The following is a 7,853-nucleotide window of genomic DNA, read 5'->3' on the forward strand; positions in this document are numbered from 1 at the left end:
TTAATTGATTTAGGTGACTGAATGTCCCCTTAAGTAGACAGTTGTCTATTATTTGCATGCAGAAATTTCCATATGTGGAGATTAGTATTTTGGTCATTTTGAGCCTTGGCCAACACTGATTCTCTGAGTCGATTACCACCCATGACAATTTTAGCTCTCAGACCTTTGCTGCGAGGTGGGGTGGGAGACAGATTTAATGATGGGGTTAGAACAAAAACAAGCTTTCAAATACCTAGCATGTTATTATGTGTCTTAGCATGTCAATCTATGCTTACTCTTCTTTGCTAAGGAGCATTTGCTAAGCTCATCCTAAGAACTTTTTTTAATTAGTCAACTTACATAATCAATTCAATGGAATCTCTCAAAACTGGTTGAATGATCAAAACATTCTTGAATTTTCTTCTGAGAATAACATAGCTTATTACTATTTCATGTAGCTTTGGAATATTTTGTGGAAAATTTTTCAGTCTTCTGTAATTGTCTTTAATTAACCTTCTAGATTTGTTTTTAAAATATCCCAAACCAAACAAGTCCATTTTCCTTTTTAGGTCACCACCCGTTTTCCAAAGAAAGAATCTACAAAATATCCAATCCAGTACCTCTTCATTTTGTATCTGTGTTTTTAACCTGTGCTATTTAGAGGCAGGAAAGAAGTTTTAGTCTTAACATTTAATTTCCCAATTTAGTGAATTTTAAAGCCGTGGTTTTCAAACTTTGGTAGGCATCAGAATCACCTTTGGAGCTTATTAGAATATTGAAACCTTGGCCTGCCCCCTAGAAATTGTGATTTAGTAGATTTGGTGTAAGACCCAGCACTTGCATTTCTAATGAATTTCTCAGATTATTCTAATATACACCTAAGTATGATTTCACCCAAATGTACAATATGAGCCAAAACTAAATTTTAACCATTCCTTATATATGTGGGTATCGAAAGATTACAAAGTAGATGGAAAGAAAGAAAATTCATTATTGAAATAGAAAAAGTGATCAAAAGAAGTTCACCTTTCCATCTTTGTTGAAATGGATGCTATTACTTAGTAATAGTAATAGATTTTTGGATGTTTTGGTATCTACAAATTTTTATGTTCTTTAAAAAAGCATATACATATTATAGTTTATGAAAGAGCAAGATGTGTTTTGATAAATACAAGGAAAAGTTCTTATATGATGGGACAATATGTTGAAACTATTTTTATCATTTATTTATTTAGTTAGTTAGTTATTAATGGTGACATTGAAAGCCATTTTTAAAAAAGCTTTATCGTACCATTGCTACTACATTGTTTCTACATTATATACAATTCTTCTTAGAACATGATACAAGAAAAAGTGAATTATCCTGGGCCAATCTAAGAAGCTTTGCATTTAAATTGTAATTAGTTCATCTATAAGATGATTTGCAATCAGTAAACCATATAAAGACCTTATTTTAAATACACATTTTTAAAAAGCAACGTGTATTTTAGTTTATTAGTTAGTCTATGATAGGTTCAGATGTAATCAATAATAAAAATAGAATTTTTGTATAATGATAATAACTAACAATACACGATTTGTTAGTTTAAATGATACAAATAACATTCAAGCATGTTGAAAACAATAACCTGAATAAAATTTATTTTGGAGATATAAAATTTTAACTATATTGGTACTTCCTATTCTATAGGAAAATGCCAAATATAATGTGCCTTTTAGAAGTGGGAAAATAATCTGGAAAAGAGATAAACAGAACAGATACCTTAGAAAAGAAAGATTTATGTATATATACTTATATATGACTAAATTAAACATATTAAACAAGATTGGACTGAAATAAAGGTGAAGTAAGAGGGGAATTATAATACTTGAAATAATTATTAACAATACTAAACAGAATAATAAATTTTCAAAAATGTAATCAATGAAAAAAGTGTAAATTTAAAAATATCTAAAATTGGAGAACATGAATAAAGAAGTGAAAGTTTCTGAAAATAGATATCAAAGATGGAGAATCTGCAAACAATGGGAGACATAACAAACAAATCCAAAGTCATAATAAGAGGTTAAAATTTTTTACAGTACTTAGAAAAGATCCAAGATTATAAATAAAGTATAATCAATAAATGGAAGTTGATACAACGCATAGCATAGTAAAAATTTTAGATTAAAAACAACAAACAAAAGACTAACCAATCAAAAAATTCTTTTCAATAGCCAATTATTACTCAATTACTGTACTAGTTGAATATAGGTTGCATTGTGAAAATGTGCCTGCTTATTATAACTCCCCGCGTTTTCTTTTGGGGAGGCAAGGGTGTGCGAGCTCACGCTCACACGAACACACACACACACGCACACACACACACACACATACACACACAGAAAAGGCTGAGATGGTAGGGTAGAAGGAAATCATGCTGGGTGAAGGAGGAAGAATGGCTTATAAGTTCATGGCTAACAGGTTGTGGGAGAGAGATGCTGAACCAGAGGCTACTTAAACAGAGTAAAGGAAAGGCGAGGTGGGAAGTGGGTGAAAAACTTGGTGTGCCCTGGTCTGACTTGTCCATCAGGCACAATAGACACTGTGCTCAGCGCCCATGATATTTTCAAATCCATAAAATGATTCATTTTTTTAATTGGAAAAAAAAAAAACTTTCCAAGTTTAAAGAAAATATTTTAATTTTTTCACCCATCAGGGAAAACAAAAAATTTTAGGGCTCATGAAAATCTATTAAATTATTTTATTATTCTTTTTTTTTTTTTAATGGAGGGAAGACATAAGAGCTCAGGGTCCATGAAAATCATATATGGCCCTGGATGTACTCTGATAAGTTCATTGATATGTCAGAAGTTGAAAATGCTTGGGAATCTTTGGGTGTTGTGCCAGATATTTTTCAATGATCATATAAATCATATAGCAATAATCAATGATCATTTGATTTTCAATAATTAGATAAATAAACGGTCAATTGCAAGGCTCACATTATTAACAATGCAGGGAGAAGGTAAACCCTAAAATGTCTGTGACAGCCAACTTGGTTAGAGTCTATATACACAAAAGACACTTTCTGTTTTCCCCCACCCTCTCAAGCTCTCTGTGTTTACAAGCACTCCTACGGATCACTAAAGGAAATAGCTTCTACTCTCTTGAGAATATATATGATTGTTTACCTACTACAATGCTTATACATTTTATTTCCTCACCCAAATTACTATAATTAACAATTACTTTAACCAGCAATTATATGAATTCTGCCAACAATATGGTTCACTTTAGCAGCAAAATCTCTCTTAATGATTTCATGAGGTCAGCCATATCAGGGACACTTGAAAATATGTCTGCAAAAATTTGCCTGTCTTTGGATAAATATGAGATCTGAATGAATGAATCTGTAGTAGATGCTGAATAAATGTTGACTGATGTTTACAGTGTTACTCTTCATACAATATGAAACATCTGAGCGTGACTTTTTTCAAATGAATTTCAAGTGAACTTTTCTGGATATGTACAAGTACCCCTCAAAGTGCAAGCCAGTATAATTTTCTCTTTAGCTTATAGGACTTACGCTATGAAGGAATCCCTCCACTTATCAGTGTTACATTTCAAGTGTTTGTAAATTAGAGATTTGGACCTCAGAATGTATTTGTACTACTAAAGTACTAGTAATACTTTCAAAAAAAGTAAAATGTGTGATGATATAAAACTGCAATACTACTGAATAGAACAAAGTTTGTTCTTCCGTTATTCTTATTGCATTATTGATAACTGCCTTGTGTGTTTATCGAGAGACTAAGAAATTATATACAAGGCCTTTCTAAAAATTATACTCTTAATACAGTGACTCTGAGGGTGTAGCTACACAATATAACACTAAAATATATAAAGAAAAATAGGGAAAGTTTGTCAGTCACTTCTCTGATTTACTGACACATTGCTAAAGGTATCTGGCACCTGACTGACAAAAGAATATATGGGAAGAATAAAATTTTTCAATTTTTAGCTAGATGTGTTGGCATTCTGGAGACAATGCTTTTATTATCACTCTCAGGACTCAGAATAATAACTATGACACTCTAATATTTAAAATTGATTTTTAAAAGTTGATTTTTTTAAACAAAGAGTTTATCTACTAGGTATACTCTTTTTTGTCTTTTTGAATGCATACAGTATACTCTTTAAGGATATACTTGAAATTCAAAGGGAATGGTAAAAATCTCAAGCCCATCTTTAATTTGATAATCTGCTATGTATAGGTTATCCTGTTTCCACACTATCTATATATTCTATTTAATTAGATTTCTATTAATTAGGTCTCATTAAATTTTACTCTATTATTCTACTTGTCCCCTTAAATGATTGTTTTAAAAAAATATTAACTGGATGAAAATCAAGAAAGACAGGACTATTTCATATTCCTCTCTTAATGAAAATTATTTAAGGTACTATGACTCCAGTATAGTTAAAAAAACTCCTCTCAAAAAACTTTACACTACTTTTTAAATTGAATTTTAATCCCTTTTGGAAACCTATTCAATTCAACCCACTATAGAAGGGCTCTGAGTAAAGGAGAGGAAGAAGAAGAAAAAAGGTAGCTTAAGAAGAATGGAGCACAGCTAAATTATGATAAAATCCAGTGGGCATTCGAAGGACTGTTTAAAAAAATATGTAATTTAAAATTTATCCTTAAAATATATATATTTTTTAAACACAGTTGCTTAATAGGACATAGTGGCAAGAGTAATTATTGGAGGAAGGAGTACTGTTTTTCTATTTACACTCTATTGTAATTAACTATTTACTTATCTGGCTTCCCCATTACCCTAAGGAGTAACACATACTGATTGTCAATCTTGGCTGTACATAAAATCACCTTGGAAACAGTTTGAAAATACAAAGGCTGATATAACTGGCCTAGAGGATTAAGCTTAGACATTAATATTATTTCAAAGCTCCCATGATGATTCTGATGCAAAGCCTGGGTTAAGAATCACTGGTACTTGTAGCACAAGCTCTAGCATATAATAGGTATCAGAGAAATATTACTTAGTCATCATAAATGACATCATGAATGTTTTCTCTGTGAAATAAATAGTCCAGATTTTGACCTTCACAGCTATGCCATCTTTTACTGAAGAACTTAATAAAACAATTTACCTGTTATAGATGAATACCATGCATACCTGTGCTGAGTTAGACTATAGTATTTAGTTATCAACTCTTTAAAAAATGACATTTGGAACCAGTCATTGCAAACATTTAAATGCAGTTTAATTTTTTCACAGTAGAATCTCTAGCAAATCAGTGAGTTTTCATGCTATGTGTCAACCAATATCATTCTGTATCTTTAATCAATGATAAGTTTGAGATGGAGCAGAAAAATGTGTCTGTTACCTTATAATTGTGTTTAAGCAAAAGTGTGTGTTGTACCTGTGCATAGTCAAAAAAAGATTTTTTTTTAATCACAATTGTGCAAATTTTAACTCTGCTGTTTCTAGAAGTCCATTTTTTTCCCCAATACACATTACTGGGTACATATTGAATATGTCATGTTCAGTGGTTAACTGTATATGATTGATTCACTTTACTTTTGAACTGAAGTTCATCATTGGACATGTTTTGTATGAAAGTCAAGTGAGATAGTTTTTCCATGAATTATCTTCTATCTTAACTCTCCACTGAATCTGTATCTCTTTTTTAAAAATTCCAATGAAAGATTCTACAAAATAAGATTTGATCAGGAGCTGGGGAGGAATCTCTCTTCTTATATATAATGGTACGAGAATATTTACAGTGATTCTATGTTGTTTAGGACAGGCCTCACTAGATGAATTACAGAAAAGGAATTGAACAAATTGGTAATATAAGCTATATATTCTCTGATAAAGTTAAAATTTTTAATCGACTTTTATATTTTTACTTAATTCTCATAGTCAGAAGTTTTATAAGAACAGGGACTATAACGCTCAACTTCTATCATTGATGAACCCACTGCATTTAATTGGCATCTAATTAAATGTGTATTTAATTTAAAAAATGAATGAGTAACAGAAAACTGTCCAAAGATTGGCATGGTGGAAAGACTCCAATAAGCCTGAGAAATCAACATCTAATAAAAAAATTTAAAGGTACGGTGGATGCTGATCCCTAAATGGGATTATAGGTCAAAATTATCTGGGAAAGTTTTTAAAAAAAATAAAATATTATGCCCAAATTCTTATTTCTTAAAACAGAATCTTGGAGATGGTAGTGGGGGAAGAAATGATGGCAATGAATCTCTCACGTGATTCTTCTGTAGCCAACTGAGCAGAAGTCTGTGGTCAGGCATTTGGAAGACACTGTATGATGGAATGTACACTGGACAAAGAGTTAAGATTTGAGTTCTAATCAAACCTCTGCCACTAAATTATCTAGGACAATTTACTTAACCTTGACAAATTTCAGTCTCCTTAATGAAGGTCTTCATTTCTAGATAATTTTTCCAGTGCTTTGTAAGGTCCATTTGTACCTAATACATAATGATTTTGTTAGTTTCATCTTTCATGACTCCCTAAAGCAAACCTCTAATAGAGGAGTAAATAGGTACTATGTTATTGTATTTTAATCAATAAAATTATTAAAATAAGAAAAAAAAAGCTATATCCAAAAAAAAAAAATTCCTAGTGCAGGACTAAACTATGTGTTGCACCAGGATTTTGTGCACCTGTATACAAGTCTTTATATGTGTCTATCACCTAGGTCATATCCATCGATGGTCAACAAATTAGAAAACTCTGTTGCTCATTGGTTCTTACCATCTCAAAAGTATGTTACCCTACCCAAAGCTATCTGCTCTTAAACATTAGTACAAGAGATTTTCAAAAGCATAGTTTATTATCTTCCCAGTCTTCTCACGCACCATATTGATGTTCTAATAATTTCTCTTAATCAGAGAGTAACAGTGTCTACATCAGCAAAATTTTTAATTTCCTAATTTAAATTTTAATTGGCTTTAGTCATTACATGTTTATGCCTAGATCTGTATTCCCATATCTAACAGTACTTAACTGAAATGCTTGGTGTCTGGCACAAAAGAGAAATTCAAGAAATATTGTTGGATTAATAAAAGGAACAAGAAAAGAAGGGAAGGAGAAATGAGAGAAAGAGAAAAATTTGGCTCATTTTAATGGGAATAATAGAGTTTTCCAAGTGGGTGGGCACCACATAATTCATTTCCATTAGCTTATGATTCTTCCATAGGAATTGTGTTGGAGCATGTAGAATTCTCTTGAATGTGAAAACACATGACATTTAGCAAAAGAACCTTCAGAATTAATTCTGAAAGGAATAGCTCACCTTTTTTTAAGCAGAGGTTTTCATTGACTGGTTTTCCCTCTTTGTTGACATCTATTTTCATCCAGCTATGGAGGTATTTCCTGCCTCTCTTGACCACTGCTTTGTTGCCTTGTTTCTTGAGAAAGAAAGAAGTATTTTCCACCTCAAGGTACCCTTCCTTCTCATAGCAAGTCCATCGGGGTGCCTGGGAGCACTGGACAAAAATGGCTGATCGGGAAGGTCCACCAGAGGAATTGGAGATGCCCAAGCATAGTGCAGATTTTATATGAAGAAGCTTTCCATCCTCAGTCCACATCCACTGCTGGTTTTGGTTGGTCCCATTGCACGAGCCCATGAACACTATATTATTTTCAAAAAGGCACTGTCGCTTCTGGATATGTACAATCTGAAACCCCTCTGGAAGATGAAAAGCTCATATAGTACCATGTAACAAATTACAAGGCCTCTCAGAAAACAAAACCACCTATCCACAGATCAGCCAAGTAAAAAATATGAGGTTTACTTATCTTTTGCTACTGCTTTTAAGTGAATATTCCCA

At 32.1% G+C, this 7,853-nt stretch overlaps 1 protein-coding gene across 1 annotated transcript in view; it reads right to left on the reverse strand.

Annotated features, from left to right (window-relative positions):
• PTPRB (protein tyrosine phosphatase, receptor type B) overlaps positions 1–7,853 on the reverse strand; it is a 99,979-nt gene that overhangs the window by 90,210 nt on the left and 1,916 nt on the right. The gene's annotated exons all lie outside the window — the stretch shown is intronic.

The sequence above is a fragment of the Pteropus vampyrus genome, unplaced genomic scaffold (genome assembly GCF_000151845.1).
Source record: "Pteropus vampyrus isolate Shadow unplaced genomic scaffold, Pvam_2.0 Scaffold9, whole genome shotgun sequence".
Lineage (NCBI taxonomy): Eukaryota > Metazoa > Chordata > Mammalia > Chiroptera > Pteropodidae > Pteropus > Pteropus vampyrus.